The sequence below is a fragment of the Ptychodera flava genome, chromosome 4 (genome assembly GCF_041260155.1).
Source record: "Ptychodera flava strain L36383 chromosome 4, AS_Pfla_20210202, whole genome shotgun sequence".
In the NCBI taxonomy this organism is placed as follows: Eukaryota; Metazoa; Hemichordata; class Enteropneusta; family Ptychoderidae; genus Ptychodera; species Ptychodera flava.
This window is the reverse complement of record NC_091931.1, coordinates 6,912,417-6,935,240: the sequence shown is the minus strand read 5'-3', so window position 1 is coordinate 6,935,240 and position 22,824 is coordinate 6,912,417. Positions and strand designations below refer to the sequence as shown.

The 22,824-nt window shown below is 38.5% G+C and overlaps 1 long non-coding RNA gene across 1 annotated transcript in view; it reads right to left on the bottom strand.

The window, feature by feature from the left end:
• Window positions 1-1,880: 1,880 nt before the first annotated feature.
• The window catches only part of LOC139130401 (uncharacterized), a 97,290-nt gene continuing 76,346 nt past the window's right edge, over window positions 1,881-22,824 (bottom strand). Inside the window, exon 4 of the long non-coding RNA XR_011551842.1 lies at window positions 1,881-2,246. This is a non-coding gene — a long non-coding RNA (uncharacterized lncRNA). The remainder of the gene's footprint in view (window positions 2,247-22,824) is intronic.

Here is a 22,824-nt window from a genome sequence, read left to right as displayed (position 1 = left end):
CCTTCGTCGCAGGTCATGGGGTTACCTATCCATAAAAATTACATAGTCACATCGAATGGGACATTACACTTGAGCTCATCTCTCAAATAAATTGTGAGTGAAAATCTTACTATAAACCGAATACAAATTAACAAAAATTCAGCTGAAGTAAAAAATGATTAAGGATGACATCCTCTCAAGAGATACAGCCGAGTATCACAACGATGGTAAGAGTTTTCTGTACGAACATGTGCACCATTTAAGAACAATTTAATTCAATTCAATGAATCAGATGCAATATCAATAAAAATATTAATGTACCACGTCGTAACATGAGAGGGAAGAACTCTTCAGTACAGGTCAAAAATAGTCAGAACTAAACAGTGTACTTTTCATAAATCCATCACTCGAAATTGTTTTGTGACCATTTAAGGTAAGCAAATAAAATATACAAGCAGAAGGTGATAAACAGACATGTTTGGTATGAAAAACGTCGGTAGTTTGTAGGGAAACATACGGATGAAGTTACTTATAGAAAGGTGAATTCAGTCAATTATTGATCTGCACAGCTTTAAAGATATCGAATTCCATGGAAAGGGATAAAGGGTAATTAAACAAAAGAGGGAGTACAACTTGGGATTTGAAAAAAAGATACATCTGTTAAGGGTTGGAAGCAGTGACGCCCATGATAATAAAACGTTTGCCCAGCTTTATGTTAACAGCAATGCAATTGTGTTTTGAGAATAGTAGACTAAAGTCTTATATTCTTAGCGGGCTGCCTGCCATCAAATGCTACGACTGTGACCACAAACAGGATGTGTAAGCCTGGCTTTTATTCAAAAACATATTTATAAATGCGTATGTTATGTGTACATGGCTTTCACCCTTCGTATAGCTGGGTACGTGAGCATGCGTGCAGACGGGGCAGGTGGGGTTGGATTGTGATGATAAAGATTTTTTCTTAAAATGTAGCGTTTTTGTGATGGTTTTGTGGTCACTTTTGGTACCATCCCAGTAATAAGTTTCATAACTATTAGTATAGTCAAATTCTTGATAAGTTGGGTGTTAATTTCTGTTCCGTATATCACTTTATTTGTTTTGAGTTTTCTTCGTTATAATTTGAATTACCACTGCTAAACGATGCGGGATCTTCTTCACCACTATTGACCTCTTGACCTATCATTTTTTCTGTAAAGCCATAGTCTGTTTTTATGTTTTGTCAAAGTCGTACACCACAAAGAACGCAGATATTATTTTGTTTTCTTGGTAAGAAGAAATCGGCCTGACTTTGCTTGTGTCATCGCATTTCATATTTTACGGTCATGAAGTTGTGATCTAAACAAAGTATATCGTCTACCGTAGCTGTGCAATTTATTGTATAGAGTAACGAATTCATTAGTTTCCCCTTCCATTACTCGAATAACTACGACGCCTTATTATGTTTTGCAAATTTGAGAGCTGGATAAGTAATGTCATTACTAATTCATAGCAACGTGAATGCTGCTATGCAACATGTATGTGGATTTCGCGGTAAATACACCATATATTGTTCAGCGAAGGTGTCGCAATAACCCTTCTACTCCAGTTTATTTGAAGACTGCGACAAAAGCTACAGCTGTGTTTCACCTGACAAATGATGAAAAATAAGAAATATGTCGTTTGCTTTTTTACTGAATCATCTATGTTGTATGCACAAACGGTTTTTTTTCGGGAGGGGGGTGTATGCATTGCAGTCTGTTGACAGTGTCCTCATACTTCTAATCGTTAGCATGCCACAATGCTCACGTGTTGTGTCCTTTCGATGCAAATTGTTTGCAAATCTCGTTTTCTCAACATTTGCTAATCAAATCCCACATTATAGCTCGAAAATATGGAATCAAAACAATAATACTTACCTGCCCTTGTTAGCCACAGGCTCGCAAGCAAAGCAGCTCGGGCAAGGATAAATTTGTGCCATTTCGAATATCCATGCGTTCTCCTTTTTCATGAAGAATATAATTTTCACGTTGTTTTCACGAGTCTTATTGATGTAATCACTACCTTCCTCCAAAAACTTCGGAATGGATCCTTTAGGTAATTTATAGGTATCTTCAAGCAAAGTGCAACGCCTTCCTTTATCGTCAATGCCTGTGCTTGGACAACATTCCATCCATCTATTCTATATGACCAACTGCTGAATTAATCATTCACTGGTATGCAGTTTGCAAGACATAGAATCTACCTCTTGATTGCCAATTTGCATAGTATTGGGCTTGCCGCTTGAAATGCTGTAAAGTGATAGAAATATAATATAGATTGTAACCGCGTTTGTGACCTGTGAAGTTCCCTCGTACAGTAAGTTTTTCTTATCAGAGGACACAGGGATTAATAACTTTGACACCGTTTACACTAATTTTAGGTGTTGTTGGATGTTATTTGAACTCATAAAACCTATACGTCATCACGGGAAAAACCAAGAGGGGGGCTTTACATTTGATAAATATACTTCAAAACATTCCGTACTTCACACAGTAAACAATGGTAATTCTGAAACCTGTGAATTTGAGTGGAATTATACTGCTGACCAATAATTTTTACCATGCGCACTGCATTGCACACGTTTAATTCTGTTCTATGTGCCTACCAGACGGGCCTGAACGCATTCCCAGTCTACCCGCAATCGCTCTGTGCAATCCGCGATTAGTATCCTAAACACCTTAATTTTATTTCTAGTAAGATAAGACTAAAAATGTGTATCACAATAAGGTTATTCACACAATACCAGGATTTATGCAAGAGTATATCGTGCAGCGGAAGTATTGTCCGAGACGCAAAGTGTCGAGGACGAAAAAGAAATAATCATTTTGCTTGGAGATATATCGTGATATTTTGTGAATAAACTTAAATTATGGCAATTACCTTGAAAAGAAAAGTACACCATGTAAACGAGTACGAAGGTAGGCAGGTATATCGGTCGATAGGTGGGTAGTCAGGTATGAAGGTAGTTCGGTAGGTGACATGCAGGCAGATAGGTAGGCAGATAGGTAGGTAATTATGGAGATAGAATGGGAGGGTGGGGTACCATGGACGAAAACGACAATTGCCCGCGCTGTGTTCAATAATTCTCCGCGCTGTGTTAAAAGCTCTGCGCTATGTTAACTTTATCACCGCACTGTGTAAAAATCGCCGCGCTTTGTAAAAAAAAAATCTCCGCGCTGTGCAAAAATCCCCGCTCTGTGTTAAAAAAATCTCCGCGCTGTGTAAAAATTATCGCCGCGCTGTTTAAAAATCTCCGCGCTGTGTAAAAATCTCGGCGCTGTGTTAAAAAAATCTCTACGCTTTGTAAAAATCTCCGCGCTGTTTAAAAATCTACACGCTGTTTGAAATTTCTCTCTACTGTTTGAAATTTCTCCGCACTGTTTCAAATTTCTCTCTTCTGTTTGTTCTCCGCACTGGCTATAAAAATCACGAATCTCTGAGTGGTGAGGTTTATTGTGGGGTGGGGGCAAAGGTCAAGTGGGCATCAACAGGTGCTCACTTAAGTAGTCTCGCATGCCAGACCTCGACCTGCATGCGGCGCGAGCGGCGAAGCCACGAGTGCGAGTAACCGCAGGTTACGAGGTCTGGCAAGAACCAACTGCTCAGGAATGTGATGACGTCAAAAGTGGACTGTCTTTCCTATGCTAATAAGTATAACTTTGGACGACCGCGTACAGACTGCCATAATGCATTTTCACTGTATTTGTCCACCATGTTTCACATATTTGCGCCGAAAAAACACTTCAGCAAAATCTACGGCGATAATGTCTTTGTGAGGCCATTTACCACCGCTCATCGGCAGTCGAATGGGGACCAAAGTCTGAGCTTCGTTTGAATGGAGCAAAATGAAAAAGCAAACTCCATAGAAGATGTCGACGATCAACAATCGTAAGCATTGAAGCAACGGCCGGACCAATCTTAAAATTAGAGATTGGCTATATCCTGACGGCAAATTCACGGAAACGTCGTCTCCTTCCAGATAACCTGTCAGGCTGTCCATCACCACTTTCTTCAACTGCATAGATCATTTTTGCAGATTATTTCATCATGGTTACTGGGAATAGCGTAACCGTGATTTCATGAAGCGTACTAATGTACGTCTGAGGTCAACGTAAGGCAGTTTACTTCCAATGAAACGATTTAAAAGGCTATTTTAGATGATCCACCTACATTCATGAATAAACAATAGATGTACTCTTCCATCCAGCCGATTTTCGAAGCATTCTATTAGACAGTATATATAGCACGTCGATTCTAGCCAGACCTCGTAACCTGCGGTTACTCGCAGCTCGTGGCTTCGCCGCTCCGAGCATGCAGGTTTCGAGGTCTGGCATGCGAACTATCACTTAAGTAACTACCGTAAACAACACATACAACCCATGAAAATCACACGCGGAAGTTTTCTCGCTCAACAGTTACGCATTGAATTTCTCAGAGCTTTTTTTTAACCACTCATGATTAATACTATTTACTTGTGTGATACAAGTGTTTAACAATTTATTTTTTCATAAACCGAAAATTTAACAGTCTACGCTCTCCCCGGTTTGCGACTCAACGTGACTTCGCTTCTGTAGAGACTGAGGTCCATGGAAATGGTAATGGGTTAAATGTAAACTTATTTTTACACTCCAAGTGGTTGGAAGTTTTAACAAAACTTGACAGGTTTAGCCCACTTGTGAGAAAACTAATGTTTTCTCAGAAAACGCGTAATTTTCTAGATATGTTTGTTGCAGATAACAAGCATGGATGAGGTAGTAATGACCGCAGTCGCCTGCGGTCTATTCCGCTCTGCATCTATGTGCCCCATAGACGTGTATACATATCTCATACATGTGTACATATGTCTGAAAAGAACTTCTCAGCCATATGTACACACGTCTACAGTGCGCATAGACGCACAGCGGAATAGACCACGGGCGACTGAGTAATGACCTGTAATGAACTACCTAACGTCGGTAAGTAGGCCCTTTACGGCAAGTTGCGGTACAGTATAATACCTACGTGAAAGAAACTTAAAAACATCAGGCCATAAAATGTTTTGGCAAAGATTTCCGATGTTTTTAAACCCACAATGCTGAATAAAATGCATAACATGAGTCGTTTAATGCCATCAACCCATTGTTGCTTTGTCTTTACAATCGCAGATATTTTTAAGAATTGCCTTGTTATTGTAGGAATGCTCTATAATGCATCTTTACTGAATTTTTCAACAGCTCTTTGAAGTCTGGTGCCATAACTTTAAGTTTAAAGTTTAAAGTTTGTAATCGTTGTTTAAACCACTCCTAAACCAGATATGAACTGAAAATGCTCACGTGTTTCATTATATATTGCAGTTACGTGTAAATTTTAACCTTTGCCACATATTTGCAACTTTATTGCATGTATTATGATCAACATAATGAACAATAATCACCGCCAATTAGGTCATGAAGTATACAAATATGTAATTAGCTGAAATAAAAATATTAAAGTTCTTTTACTGCTGTCATTGTATCACCACTTTATATAGCAAGTGTAATTACCGTTGGCCAAGTCCTTCAAGCCATATATGCCGAGCTGTGAAAGCTCATTAGACATGCAAATTATAAATTAGCTGACATGAAAATGTGAAATGACTTTTGATATTGTTTTCACCTGGTATAATCATCAATGTACATAGCATATTTTGCCAACTTTGATCAAGTAAATCCAAGTATATATCCTTAATAAGCAAAGTTCATTAAATATGTAAATTAGGAATTGGCTTAAGTAAAAATGCTTAATGATTTTCAATGTTGTATCATGGTATCTGCAATATATGTAGCAAGTTTTGTCAACTTTGGTTAAGTTGATTCAGATATATATCTCTAATTAGGAAAGTTCATTAAATATGCAAGTTAGGAATTGGCTGAAGAGAAAATGCTTAATGACTTTCAATAATATTGTATTATAGTGTCTTAATGTACACAGCAAGTTTCATCAATTTTGATCGAGTCAATTCAGATAAATATCCCTTATTATGAAAATTAATTTAATATGCAAATTAGGAATTGGCTTGAGTAGAAATGTCTTTTGATTTTCATAATGTTATATCACAGTATCTTTGATGTATATAGCAAGTTTCAAAAACTACAATCAAGTTAATTCAGATAGATATCCCTAATTGGGAAAGTTTATTAAATATGCAAATTCGGAATTGGCTGCAGTAAAAATGTTCAATGACTTTCAATAATGTTAAATCATAGTATCTTTAATAAACATTCCTAAGTTTGGTCGATTTTGATCGAGTCAAATCAGACATATATCCCTAATTAGGAAATCTCATTAAATATGCAAATTAGAAATCATGTCACCCCTTAATGGTTCCCACTGTTGATATATCTTGGTGTGATCAACATTTGTAGCAAATCTCATCAAATTGTGTGTAGTCCTTTTTAATGTACAGGTATATCTGCTTTTTCTCAAATAATTAGTTATGCAAATGAGCAAAAAAAATGCAAGCCACATCCACCAAAAACTAATCAGTTCTTGCCATTTGCCAACTGAATCTATGTACCAGATTTGATTCTGATCTGATGAGCCGTTTTTGAGATATCGGACCAACAGACAGACAGACAGACACACACACAGACACACAGACATCGCTGCGACATACACGTGAGCAAAAAAACCTGAATCAGGAAACTTAAAAACAAATTCGACCTGGTTAAAATTTGTCGTTTTTAATGGAAGATTCTTTACGTATTGTTGCCGACAGAGATTACTTATGTTGTCATAGTAATATAACTGGTTACAAATGGTATTTTGCTTGCCATCGATGATAAGTGTGATGTAGGCTTATTCTTGGTTTTACTTGAACTTTATGCTGCATTTGAGAATGTCAACCGTACTATTTTATTATAGTAGAGACCAGTTTGGTCTTTCTAAGGCTGCTTTAGCACTTAGGTGGTGATCAGCGATTTTTCCCGATCGAAGTCAGCGTATTCTTCTGAATTTTACTGACTCAATCATCATTTCATCCACTTGATGCTGAGGTACCTCAAGGATAAGTATTTGATCCAATTTTCTAATGTTTATATTTCTTCACTCTAATTCGTTGCAAGTCATGGACATATAGTTTATTGGCCGATTATTCAACATTGTCTTCCAATGAATGATTTCAAATGTCAGAGTGATTTTGAATATTAAAAATTGCACTTTGATGTCAGACTCTGGATGTCAACCAATTTTCTCACTTTAAATGATAACAGATTTTTTAGTTTCTCCTCGTATAACCTGTCAGATAAAGATATTTCAGAAACCTGTGTTTTAGATGTTAAAATTCTTTTTTGCTATCATGCTATTAAAGCCGCGGCGCGATCCTTGACTCTTGTTATCACACTGAGACACCACCTTGGAGAGATCATCTAGGACGTCACAATTTGTCCGTGCTTTTAAAGGTTTTGTCACATCTCGCATCGATTTATGTAACTCTCCGTTGCAGGAACTTCTGGGTTATTTAATTATTCAGTTTCCACGTGTTCAAACATATAGCTGCACGATTGTGACGCGTTCAAAATTACTCTTTACTCCGTTGGCTAGAGGGGGTCTACGTGCACCCCCCCCACAGGATAACAAACCTGCAAACGTGTATTTTTCAGAAGCCTTGGGATCCCTAGAATACGAAATTGAATTTTAACAGAAAAATATAGGGATGCAATAGCTGTTATTGACATGTTTTGAAGGGTACCGCAAAATCACGATTTTGCAACCCACTTCCATTTTCGTCAAATCTGTCTTCTTGTTAGTCATCTGCTGAGCTCATTTTTAACATAACCACACTGTTTGGTGTCATTAGAAAGGCAATGTATTTTTCTTTAAGATGACATATTGTATTATACAATATCTTCTACAGTATTTGTCAAATATAACCAAAACTTACCCCTTACCCCAAAATTAACATTGCAAATTACAGTAAAATCTCAAATTCTACCAATTTTTTAGCTAGGCATAATAAAAAATGCAATGCTTTGTATGAAATATATCTTATTTAGTACAGGGACATGTCAGAAATATGAAATAGATTTTTAACAGAACAAATATTTGGACTCCACAGCTGTAACAGTCATATTTATAAGGGTACCACAATATCACAGTGTTGCAGATTTGCATACATTTTTGTTAAACCTGTCTTCCTACTAGTCATCTGCTGAGCTTGTTTTTGAATATAACCACACTTCTTAGGTATCATTTGACAGATATTTTTTTAGTCTTTAAGAGTGACATATTGTAACATGTAATATCTTGTATAGTATACCTGGAATATGACCAAAACTTACCCCATACCCCAAAGTTTACATTGAAAATTGCAGTCATAGCTAAAATCAAATTCTACCATTTTTTAGCTAGACACAAAACATCTGGACACTTTTGCTATTAAATCTGTTTTATTTAGTACAGGGACATGTCAGAAAAATGAAATAGACTTTTAACAGAACAAATATTGGGACTCTACAGCTGTAACAGTCATATTTTTAAGGGTACCGCAATATCACAGTGTTGCAGATTTGCAACGTCTATTTCATATTTCTGACATGTCCCTGTACCAAATAAAATAGATTTCATACAAACCTTTGCATTTTTTATTATGCCTAGCTAAACACTTGGTAGAATTCGAGATTTACTTTAATTTGCAATGTTAAACTTTGGGGTATAGGGTAAGTTTTGGTCATATTTCACAAATACTGTAGAATATATTGCAAAGTACAATATGTCATCTTAACGAAAAATAAATTGCCGTTCCAATGATACCAAACAAATGAGGTTATGTTAAACATGAGCTCAGCAGATGACTTACAAGAAGACAGATTTGACGAAAATGCAAGTGGGTTGCAAAATCGTGATTTTGCGGTACCCTTCAAAACATGACCATAACAGCTATTGTTTCCCTATATTTTTTTTCTGTTAAAATTCCATTTTGTATTCCTGGGATCCCAAGGCTTCTGAAAAATACTGGTTTGTTATCCTGTGGGGGATGCACGTAGACCCCCTCTAGCCCACGGCCTACTTTATCTCCATTCTGTAGCAGTTGCATTGGTTGCCGATGACACAGCGAATGTTTTTTAAGATAAGATGTTAGCACAGGTCCAGTAGGCATAATTTGTGATGATTTTTTCCTATTATTATCATAAAAAATAATTATGAATATTTATAAATTATTAATATGTTACAGAATATTAAAACTTTTATACACACAATGTCGTCTACTTTGTGTAAATGCCATCTGGAAACTCCATTGTTTTGATAATTATGATTATTCATAAATTATGATTATGATTAATAAAGTCATATTTTACACATTGTAATGTGCTTATGTGAACAACCCTCTGGAAACCTCATACAGTTTCACAATCTATGCCAAATTATACAAGTGACACCTTGCCCAGGTTCAGTCTACGGCGAGAGTTACCATTGCCCAGGTTCAGTCTACGGCGAGAGTTACTACACAGTGTATATAAAGAGAAGGTAGCCAGCTCCACTCGACAGTAAACTGACATACCCATGAATTACCTCCGTTTTCTTCACTTCTGCATGTTGATTCTCAAAATTTCTCCCGGTGTTGGCAAGTCCATAAATCAGCCATCAAATCTACCCAGTTTTGACCACTTAGACGGAAAATTTGTGAAGTTTGGGGCTGCGAGAAGGTGTATATCGCCAACGAAATGATGCTGTCTTAGCGGAATCGACAGCATCCGGGATCTTTAGGGCCGTTTGCGAAATTTGAATGTAGCCACCAGCGGGGCCGAGGGCGGAGCCATGATTTAACGTTATTAGATATGCTGACATAATTGATCGTACGGCCAATGAACGCTCGTGACCTTTTTTACACATGAAAGTTACACTGTACGATTACTTCATGGTCTGTCCTAGCCCTGCGTTCGATGCTGTGTGTTCTGCTACAGCTAATCGCCCCGCTCCACCACAATTGAGCGGGACGATTAGCTGTAGCGGAACACACAGCATCGTACGCATGCAGGGCTAGGTCCGTCCAAGGATGGAGGTGCCTCAAGTCACGGTCCAAGCTATGTATGTGTGATTACAAACGGATGACGGGTTGCAGATGCGTTTGTTTATGATAGATACCCGGTTGACATTGTGAAAATATGTCAAGTTCAGCGACTTGGCGAGGAGACCTCAAAACAGCGTACGTACGTACAACACGCAGTCACCTTCCAATTGAACTTGTGATTTTCACAGATTTACAATGAAAATACAGGCAGCGTTGACTGTCGTCTATTTTGTTGCCCAACAAAATATTAAAAACGAGTCACGGACGTGTTTTACAGACAAAGCACAGACAATGTACCTTGAAATCGATATCTTTTTTATTGAAAAGGCGTACGCGTGCTGGCGTTACGAGGACCTGTTACTTTTTATGAATATGTTAGACAAATATATCCATGTCTTGCAAAAAATACCGAGATAAAAGTTAAATTTTAATAATATTATCTATAGTTTTTATTACAGAGCTTCCGTTAACGCAAAATCCTGCGTATTTCAAGCATGTTATTACTTTGAAGTACGCAAAGTAAAATGACGTCTGCGTAATCAGATACGCATTAAAAAGCGCAGTCTCTGTAACAAAGACATGAGCACACGTAGTTTACTCCAATATGAAGTTTATCCAGGACTAAAAATAAATTGTTTGCTGATAAAAATGTTCATAATTTAGCAATATTTTGTCCTACATCCTGTCAATCACGTTTTCCTTCAAGTCTGTACCAATAAAAATGTAACAAGTTCAATAGAGTTCGTCGTTAAAAATGGGTTTTTTTTTCCGCTGCGCCCAATGCATACTTGTAAACCCTGAAAATCTCCTGGTCGAATATCAAGTTTAAGTTAATGCTACGCGGACTTAAAAATAATAGTTTTATGCCGGTCTGCAAACTTATTCCAGAATATTGCAAAATTGGCCATAATTGCAGCCGTGATTCCAGTCTCATCTGTCCCGTGTGAGCGCGTGGGTTCAGTACCCAAAATAGGATTACAACATCGAAACGTAGTTGTCTGAGTGACGATGCCATAAATGATCTGATGGTGATAACCATGGAAGGCCCGAGACTAAGTGAATTTGACTTCAGAGCAGCGATGATAGGTCAGGCAGCGAAGGCATAAATAGTGGGAAGTTGTAGTCTAAATAATTAGTAGAAATGAAAATCGTCGACAGAAAATAGAACAGAACAAATTGTGAAACTAATATCAAAGAAAAAACATTGTCACTGATGTTGTTTATTGAACACTTTAGGCCTATTCATTGACTTTTGAACCGGTTTTCGATATCGCGTAGACAGCTGTTATATATAGGTACTTACATGTAGTCATGTTGTACGCATTTTGGTACATTTTACGCAAATAGAAAAACAATTTGCGAACAGCCTTACGCAGATTTGGAAATCCTAACCGAAGCTCTGCAGTTTTATCACACTCAGAAACTGAAGCGAGGACTTTCTGTGTCTTTGGGAAAAACAATTGACGCTACACACGAATGCAGTAGGGTCTATGGAAAAACACACTAAAATTTTGAAACGAGAACGGGCAAGAAAATGTGAGCACGTTAAAGTAAGCCTGGAAGTGCTAGTCGTGTTCCTTGCTATTCAAGGTATTTGTGGGTACGATGTGAACATGGCGGAGGTTCTTCGGGAATAGGTGGATACCGTGGAAATCTAGCTGTGATATCGCAGCGGCGAACGCGTTCAAATCAAAGGTCACCGCCACGGCGAAATATCACAGCTAGTGGAAACATTCATTGCTACGGATTAGTCGCTGATATTTTGGCGGAGGAGGGGCGGAGGAGTCGGTCATAGTCGATGATGGTGTGCTCGTTGTCGTCGGAATTTCATCTGTACGCTTATAATGGACGTACGTGATGACGGTGTCATCGAATAATATGGATAAAGTGTATAATGCTGGCAAACACGATCGCAGTAATCTATATTGAGCTGCTGCCGCGGTGTTTGTTCAGTTGATGCTTCGCTGAAGCCACCACCTCCATTGATCGCATTGAAGCTGCTTTGGAGCAACCTTACAACTGCTATAAAGTTCGAAAAATACATCGTCCAACTAGAGAAATGAAACTCATTCCACGTTTTGATGTTGATCAGAGACATGTACATTCGGGTAAACTGATGAGAGGTCTTATCAAACGTCACGAGCGTTCATTGGCCATACGATCAATTATGTCAGCATATCTAATAACGTTAAATCATGGCTCCGCCCTCGGCCCTCCTTGGCGGCTACATTCAAATTTCGCAAACGGCCCTAAAAGATCCCGGATGCTGTCGATTCCGCTAAGACAGAATCATTTCGTTGGCGACATACACCTTCTCGCAGCCCCAAACTTCACAAATTTTCCGTCTAAGTGGTCAAAACCGGGTACATTTGATGGCTGATTTATGGACTTGCCAACACCGGGAGAAATTTTGAGAATCAACTGCAGAAGTGAAGAAAACGGAGGTAATTCATGGGTATGTCAGTTTACTGTCGAGTGGAGCTGGCTACCTTCTCTTTATATACACTGTGTAGTAACTCTCGCCGTAGACTGAACCTGGGCAATGGTAACTCTCGCCGTAGACTGAACCTGGGCAATTGTGTCACTGTAAATTTGGCATACATTGTGAAACTATATAAGGGTTTCCAGAGGGTTGTTCACATAAGCACATTACAATGTGTAAAATATGATTTATTAACCATAATCATAATTTATTAATAATCATAATTATCACAACAATGGAGTTTCCAGACAGCATTAGCACAAAGTAGACGACATGGTTCGTAAAAAAAGTTTTAATATTCTGTAACATTCATATTATAATTTATTAATATTCATAATTATTTTTTATGATAATAATAGGAAAAATCATCACAAATATAATGCCTAATCGACCTGTGATGTTAGTCCTGACTTTTAAAGGTAGCACGAATATTCTGATTCTCAACTCGTTGGGTTCATTTCAAAGCTCTGGTGTTTTTACTAGGTGACTAGGTGCCGAATATTGTGAATTTGAATACATCTGATTAACAACTGAATTTTCTTTTATCAACCTGATAGCTCTGCATGTAGACAAATTCTCCCCAGGCTGTCTCTTGCCCAGTAAAGCGATGTATCCTTTGCTCTTATTAAGTTTGTGTGCGATGTCTGATAGCGAATACGTGAGTGCGAGTGCTTCATAGACTTTACAACGTGTGTGCAGGGATTGCAGTCGGAAATATTGTAACATTTCGAGCTCGGTTATTGAATCTCTCTATCCTAAAAGTTGGCGGTTGCCTATCCATTCATCAATCCATGCGTACATACGTATATGCATATACATACCAACTACCGACCAACATACCTGACTAGCTAGCTAGCTACACGCACATTATCCAACTTAGCTAGCTACCTGTCTGCCTGCCCGCCCGCCTACCTACCTTCCGACCTACCAATCACGCCTCTCCCAAGTACCGTGGACGAAAACAACAATTCTCCGCACTGAGTTAAATTTATCTCCGCGCTGTGTAAAAAATCGACGCGCTGTTATAAACATTGCCGCGCTGTGTTAAATGTATCTCCGCGCTGTAATAAATGCTCTGCGCTGTTTAAAAATCTCCGCGCTGTGTAAAACTTCTCGCTGTTGAAAATTTATCAATAAAACAATAAAAATCGGGGGGAGGGGGCACCGTGCAAATTATGGTTGTAGAGAAACAAAAAACAAAGAATCATCGATGTACAAAATAGCCGCCTTCTCTGTGTTAACTCGGGGGAAAAAAATTTTTACAGACTTAGTTTTTCAAAAGAAAATTGAATTTGTCTCCCCCGAGTTAACACAGAGAAGGCGGCTATTTTGAATTATGAACATCGGTGAATCTTGGGTTTTTGTTTCTCTTCAACCATAATTTGCAAGGTGCCCTCCCCCCCCCCCCGATTTTTATTTTTTTATTGAGAAATTTTCAACAGAGAGAAGATTTACACAGCGCGGAGATAATTTAACACAGCGCGGCGATGTTTATAACAGCGCGGTAATTTTTACACAGCGCGGAGATAAATTTAACCACAGAGAAACATAGACAGAGTGGCAATGCTTGCATGCCTTTTGTTCCATGGTCGTCTCGGTAGACTATTGGTTTTTCATATTAAACGAGCTTCAAAGGTGTTAAACTTTATGGAGGCTTTGTTTGTGGTTGATAATTATACGAGATTATGCAAAAAATACGACGAGATGTCATCGTACTGCCAGTCGCGTAGCAACCATAGTTACTTTGTGAGCTCTCAGGCCAGAAACACTGCTTCACGCCAATCAAAAATAACACGCCAGCAGTTTCATAAACATGTCCTCCTTGACGCACGTGTAAAAGACGGTATGACTGACCGTAAACCATTGAGTAAAACCATACAGTATCGATAAAAGACTTTCAAATTTGGTCCAAACACACTCATTATGTATTCATAAAAATATGAGTGGAATTTTTAAAACGGTAAAACTCACTTTCCTGAAGCTCAAAACACTCCCGTTTTCGCCAGCACGTCAATTCTGCTCAGCACTACACGACAACAACAACACAAACCTTGCCGAACATACTTTCCCTTAATAATTGGCGAAAATCCGAAAATTACCGAAGGATGCATGGTCGGCACTCTTCGGAAAAGAGAGGCGAGAGCAACCTGAGGCGAGGCGAACATGGATTGGTGACGTAACCGCTTCACGCCTTAAACAATACCCGTTGCCACTCTGTCTATGTTCCTCTGTGGTTTAACACAGTGCGGAGAATTGTCAATTTCGTCCACAGTAGTGGGGGGAGGGTGATAGGTAGGTCGGAAGGTAGGTAGGCGGCGGGCAGGCAGGCAGAAGCTAGCTAGGTTGGTTAATGTGCGTGTAGCTAGCTAGCTAGTCAGGTATGTTGGTCGGTAGTTGTATGTATATGCATATACGTATGTACGCATAGATTGATGAATGGATAGGCAACCGCCAACCCTTAGGAAAGAATGCTTCAATAACCGGGCTCAAAATTATACAATATTTCCGACTGCAATCCCTGCTCACACGTTGTAAAGTCTATGAAGCACTCACACTCACACGTAAACGCTATCAGACATCGCCCACAAACTTAATAAGAGCAAAGGATACATCGCTTTACTGGGCAAGAGACAGCCAGGGGAGAATTTGTCTACATGCAGAGCTATCAGGCTTGATTAGAAAATTCAGTTGATTATTAGATGTATTCAAATTCACAATATTCGGCACCTAGTCACCTAGCAAAAACATCACAGTCAAAGCCGCTCAGCCAATCCCCTCCCTTTGGTATGTTGCTTTTCAGCTAGGTGACTGGCTGCTGTATTTTGTTTGTTCGAACCTGATTGAAAACACCATACTTTAAAGAGTATTTCAATAATAGAGCTAAGATTACAAATTTTCTGACTGCGAAAATAGGGTAAATCCTCTCTAACAGTAAAATTCTTTAGTTTATATCATGATATTGTATTTTCTAACACCAGAAAAAGTGAATAGTTGTTGTAGTGAGAAGTGGTCATATTCATAATTTGCTGTGTGGTTCTTCAGGACATGCAACTGCACGAATACCCAATCTTATAAATCTCCCGCTCAAATAATCACAAACGAGCGACATGTTGCCCTTCTACAATGAGATTTAAGATTATAATTTATAGGTATTTAGAATCGCATTCCACTCCACGATTACCGTCTATAATGTAACGTCATACACTAAAATGAGACAAGCCTCCTTTTTGCTGATGGATGGGATGCAAATGAAAGTCTATCAACCCTCTTATTATAAAATCTGTTTAAACTGAAATAATAAGTGAAGAATGAATGAGTTGTTCAGGCCCCTAATTTTTCCCACATTAATTTTGACAAAAATAAAATAAAATAAATGACGTCATGGCCTTAGGTTGCTAGCGTGGCGAGGCCATGATAGACTTACCCAAGCATTTTAGGCATATATTTATGTAAAGAAACAGATGAAGTGTTTGTATTCGATATTTGACTATACTTATAAAGTTTATTTGCTAATACCATCATTAAAAAACGTACCTGAATGATTTACATTTGTATCGTTTATTAAGGCTAAGCTTTATGTTGCCAACACAGCTTTTTTTAAAGCAATCTCTCTCATCAAGATGAAAGGAAACCCCTCATACTATATATTGTCAAAAAGCAGAGACTCGAAGTTTAGTAGCCTCTCCAAAAAAATTACTCGGAGGATGAAGTGGGTGTATATTTGGAATAAAAACCTCAATTTTAGTGTCAATAATAAAAATTTATTTAAGTCAAAAACTTGACGCTATTTTCTGAAACGTAATATTTCCCTTAAAAGATCAATATGTGTAGAAAAAACGACTATTTTATTATGCATTATCTATCCTCATTCTAAATGGCATGGGTTGAAAGACTGACACTCAAGTGACTAAAATCATGATTAGCAAAATAATAATGCCTCATATCATATGCAATTTTTAAGAGCTTTATTCCCCAAAAAATCGTTTTGGTATATAGCATTAAAGAACATAATGTGAAAATTTCAGAACATTTGAACCAGGAAGAGTGGAGTAAAATTCTTTGGAAATCTTAAAATTGGGAGAAAAAGAAGCTTTGAAATCGGGTGATTTGCATACATTTGCATAAAGTTATTTTGCATTTTTACCTGAGCTTATTACTTATTTGTAGATTAACCTTCCTAATTACATAACAACTTTTCCCAAACAGATTTCGACGTTGTGGGAATGACCGAACACAACAAAAAAGACTTTTCCTTTAACGAAAACCAAGGTATTTTGGATATTTTTTGTGAAAAACACCTGGAAATCTTAGACAAATAGCAAAGGTTTATCAATATTTTTGAGGAAAAATTGAACAAGATGAAAAGATAAATTTCTAAGTGACTTTTTTTTCCATTTTATTCTAGAAACAGGAAGAAAACGTAATGCAATGTCACCATAACAAAAGTTTCAGAAAAAATCCAATTCAGATTAACCTCCTAAAAATATCTTGTCAGACTTTCACATTTTACTACTAAAATTAAAACTTACTTAGACCTACATTTTTGCCAGGTAGAAATACAATTTTTTATAGTATTTTGATTATCGATACCTTAAAATGTTGATGGAGACAGTTTCATCTTTGAAAATATACACATAATAGAACAAGAACTCTAGTATGTGAATTCTTTGGAATAACACAGTTTTACTTTACATACAAGGGCTACAATGCATGAAATCAGCCGTTTACACTTCCGGTTTAGCAACGGTTTATCACCGGTTCGTCCCGGTTCAATGGCTGGTCCGACTTGAGCAGAAGAGAACCGTCGGTTGTGTACTTTGCGATATATTACTTAACTGTAAGCTTATCCGCTCATACCGCTGGCGTATACGACATGACTTAAGGCATTGGTCAGTTTCTTCGGCCTGGGGGTGGGTTCATGGGGGTCACCCTGTTTTTGAATTTTGTGATAGGCTGGTCACCATGGTATGTTTTTGAAAAGCCCACTAGGGGGGAGGGTCAGTGTGTTTTTGAATTTTGACACAGGCTTAACATTGCCTTAAATGAATCGTGTCAGCCACAATTTCATCATTCAGTTGCATTTTTCGGCGCGCCCTTTTGGGCGCGCAACTTTAATAATCAGACATATTTTTCAGCACGTCCGACTTTAATATATCAGCCATACATATATCAGAGATATGTGTATGTTCATTATTTTTCAGCACTCTCTCTGAGCGCATTACTTTAATATATCAGACATTTTCAGCACGCCCTTCCGGATCATGACTTTAATATATCAGACATATATATCAGAGATAACAGCATGTTTCATAATTTTGGGGCTCCCATCGGGCGCCATACTTTCACAGATCAGAGATATATGACAGAGATATCTTGATGTTTGTTAAGTGAAAGTGTACCATCATGAAATCTGCACTTTATATGAAAACATGACAAATCCTGATACTTCACTGTTTTCTCCATTAGAATTCAGTATGAGAAAGCAACATGCACAAATATTTCACAATATGTATTTGATACAGTGACTTATTTTTGAGATAGAAAAAGGACAAGATATCTTTCGTTCTCATTGATGCAACTATTTTCCTTTGTGTCTCTGGTTTTCTGTAAAAAATGCTTTTTATGATTAAAATAACAGTTACAAAACAGTTACAGTTTTGTCATTATTAGCTGTGCTTTTATGGTTTCAATGTTACAAGAAAAGGTCCTCTCAGACACTTCACACATCAGATTTGACTAAAATAGCTCTGTATGGCTTCTCAGGAGATATAATTAGATGGCTGGCAAGTCTTAACACCCTCCCAAGTTTTTGATTTACTGCTTTCTCCTCTTTGATATTAATGATTGACATCCATTTCTGTACAACAGTTTAGGACATCTGGTTAAGCATAGAAAGTGTTACATACATTCAAAACTCATTCAATATGTATTGTATTCAAACTTGCTATATTACAACTGACATGTCAACAATTTCCTTAACACAGAATGAGTGTTTAAAATTTAAATATATAAAATATATATATATATATATATATATATATATATATTATATATATATATATATATATATATATATATATATATATATACACCTTTTGTTTAATCCTTGTGGGCAGGGGGATGGTCACCTGGTTTCGAAATTTGGAATATGGGTCAGCCACTTTTGACGTCGGCAAAAAAATCATCCACCCCAGGCCGAAGAATCTGACCAGGTCCCTAAATGTCCTGACCCGACGTGAGTTTCCAACCCCTCTCCCCCTCCCCAGGCCGAAGAATCTGACCAGTTCCTAAGTTAAGCTAAACTTATGCATCGGTTAGGGCCACGTCGGTAACATAGGATCCAATACTCATAACCTGTATACAACATCAGAATTCTGTTAAAACTTTGTATTTGTAAAAGTGAAGTACTTTCTAGCATAACGTCAGTTACTAATATCATGTAACATGCTAAGGTATCGTATCTGCGCGTGTGATTTTTGCGATTTTCAGGAAATAGTTGTACCATTACCTCCATGATTGCACTATCACAGAGAGTGCGGCGAGAACTGACTTCTACTGTGTATTGCACTAATACTGTAAGTTTATGTAGGCCTACGTTTCGAGTACCCTTCAGTCAAAGAAACGGCTATATGGGGTGAAACAGACGTGCTTCAGAAATTACAGCATTCAATCACAGTGGGCGGAGGGACTGTGATTTAACATTTGTCAGTCACGCAGTCTGTTAAAGAAATCGGACACTGCATACCAAACGTTGGTTTCGACTATTAGGAATCGAGCGCGGTCCTATACAGAGCGCTCAATCTCGAGAGAAAGCTTTACTTATTTATATGACCGCAATTGCAGTCGGCTTAGTCCTTCAGACTGACAGTCTGTACCATCTTAATGTAACGTTTATAGATAATGATCTACTGGCGACAGGAACAATGTGAAAAGCAAATTAATCAATAACTTTTCATGCAAGTCACACCGCCAGGAAGTGTCCTGCCAAAAACACTTTCAACCCGTGAAATTTAGTTTACCAGCTTATCTATGCATTTATGCAAGAGTTTGCCGTGACGCGTTCAGCTTTGATGCAAAGGGGGAATTAAGGCTGTCACTCTTGTAAGTGATTATTTACTTTGATGACAAAAGAAGACACGTATCAGTGACAACCGTAATACATGGCTACATGATTGGTTGTCCACACGTGCTGCCTCATCAGATTGATCATTGGAAGGTGATTAAACTTATGTGTGTCTGATTAGCCTCAGTTAACAAGTGCTGAGGCGTACAAAACACAGAACTTTCAGATGATCACACCACAGATCCAATTTAAAATGCTGGAAAAATGCCAGGTACGCAACAAATGTGCCTGCAATGTGCCTGAGTTCGGTATATAGACTAATCCGCAGCACAAAATCACATGGAAATAACTTACGTAAAATTCTTCTCCTTACTAATACTCTCCATATAAAATTGTATTGATTACACAATAAACAAGGATGAGCACAACACACCTCTTAACCGAAGCCATCCGATTGTTTCGTATCACAGGCACAGTTCTTTCAATTTCGCCAAATGTAAAATTTTCGAATTTATCTCGTACTTCACAACGACTGTATAACTTTTTGTTCAGTGTTTTGTTTAAAAAAGGGACATTGGGATATTTGGAAGTTCTACCGGTTTTCAGACTACTAATTGTTCATCGGAGTTGACGTCATTAGTGTGAAGCAATGTGATAACGATTAAAAACCTGAGTTTACGGTTCGTTTTTGGAGGAGGTGGTGGCCCAGAAAAGAGCCATTTGGTCAGATTTTGATGGTTTACTCGGTGTCTTCGGGAACCAAGAAAGCGTCGGAAGTTAAAAATGCAAACATATTGCAATCGGAACTGCCGATTCTTTATCTTTTACGTCCTTTTGAAGTCACATAGTGAGTACATGTAAAAGTATTTTGGCAAGGTTGGTACCATCATGACAAGTATATCTCAAAATGACAAAGCCATCCAGTCGCTTCGGCTGCTTGACTTGTTTCCTTCAACCACCAAAAGAAATAGTCGTCGACCTACGTGTGTGACTGCACGATGCAAGTAAATGTGAGAAATGGGTATAATTCAATAAAAATTGTATTGCATACGTAATTCACTTGTCCCCAAATCAATCAGCATCGAATGAAATAGAGAACCGCAACATACTTCATAATCATTCAGACTTTGTGAGAAGTATCTAACATCCAGCAAGATGATTCTCTTTAGGTGAATCATCCCAACATTTACCCTGAATTTGCCCTATTCCTGGCTATTCCTGTCGTAATGTGCTCATTGTCATCACCAAGAAGTCTAAATAAAAAACCATTATCAATATATCTGATGGCCACTCCAATTTGAAGTTTCTTCGCTGCTTGTAGCGAAATATCGTCGAGCAATAGATAAAACTTATTTTCGATGGCCTGTTTGATGCAATCAATGAGAAGTTTTTCACTAGTTTGGATCACCAGCTCGTTTGTCATTTCTTGCTTAGCCGTCTGTAGGTAGAGGGTGGCTCCATCTGGTGGTTTCAACCCCAAACCAGCTTCCTCTGCATCATAGAGCAGATTAGCCGCGCCCCCACTGCATGAAAACGCAATAATACAGATAAATTCATATTAATGAGTCGACTGTATTATTGAATAATACACGTGAATTCACATGAATCCACGTGAATACAGGCTTGCTGAATACAAGCAATGGATTATTGACTGTATTCATCTGTATATGCACTCTTCAGCTAAAATACAGGCAATAATCCATGCAAATACAGTAAGTATTATTGGCTTTTCATGCAGTGCCCCTTAGTGTTGAAAATAAAATACCAGTCGCCACTGTTGAGAATGGGCCTTACCTCATTGTTCAAATTCAGTACTGTTTTGTCTGGAGCCTTTTTCATGTGCAGGGTTTTAGGATGACAAGATGCCAAACATCTGGGAGTTGGCAGGTATATTCAGAGATCCTGCAGCTTGAACAACTTAAAGCGCAGTGGTTGTCGCGCTGCGCATGCTCCTGAGGGGGTCCCTCCTTGTTGACAACATATCCGAGAATGCCGCGTGAGGTTACGGGTTGATTATTATGTTTGCGATATTGCCGCTGATATTGCCGCTGATAAGCATACCAAATTACCAAATAAATCTAACACCCAATAAAAGGTCTAGTTAAATATCTGCTGAATATTGAAGAGTAATTACACGCTGGATTGAGATCACATTTGATCATGATTTTCTTGAATCAGTTGAATGGGGCTCGCTTGAGCCATGGAGCTATACACTTACCCATAAGCGTGTATATGCCAACAGACTATCAATGACCGGGCCTGGTCTACAACATTGCTAGCAAGGATGAGAACTTTCATTTCCAGAGGCCCAACAGTAAAATGACAAAAACGCAAGCTACAGAAATCTACAGCTCGTAGAGCAATGCCCGCTGCAGCAAGAAACATTTGTTCCGTGGTCTGCATGAACGTCGGTGTCAAGAGAACCGGGTATGGCATGCTACACTCGGCTGTGGAGGATCAAACTCCACTACGAAGTTTACCCCGTTGGGGGTGCAAACGAGAATTCCGAGTACAGGTATCAAGTCAAGCGAAGGACCTTTCATAGGTCTCTTGTTATGTGGGGTTATCTCATTTGAAAGAGGATTCAGACCAACCCGGCAATCAGGAGGTAAAACAAGGAAGTTTGCGTAGTACCGGTAGGGCCTTATCCCTACGTACAGGTCTGTGAGTTCCCGGCGTTATACAGCCTCCACCACAGCCCTGCAACAGTCCATAGAGATAACTGGCGAGATTCAAAATGGCAATCTCCATGGGTAAACACTTGTCGAGTATGTCGTTTCTACACCTCGATAAGGTTTGTATGTGCGATGTGTGATAGTGAGCATGCGTGCTGGAGTGCTTCACGAACTCTACAACAATGTGGAGTGGTCTCAGTCAGAAAAATGTAACAACTTAGCCGGATATTGAACCTCTCTTTTTTGGGAGTGGAGATTTAGCCGAGCGGTTCTCTCTGTGGCCTCTCTGCTAGGCGACTGATGCCGTATGTTGTGGGTTCGAATCCGATTGAAAACTAGCTGTATTTTCTATCCTGGTTGGTAACTCTGCTGGTGGACAGAATTGTCCCCGAGGTTATCATTTGCCAAGTTACAGTGATGAAATTTGTTTCTTTTGCCTCGATAAGGTTTGTATGTGCGATGTGTGATAGTGAGCATGCGTGCTGGAGTGCTTCACGAACTCTACAACGTGTGGAGCGGTCTCAGTCAGAAAAATGTAACAACTTAGCCGGCTATTGAACCACTCTTTTTTGGGAGTGGA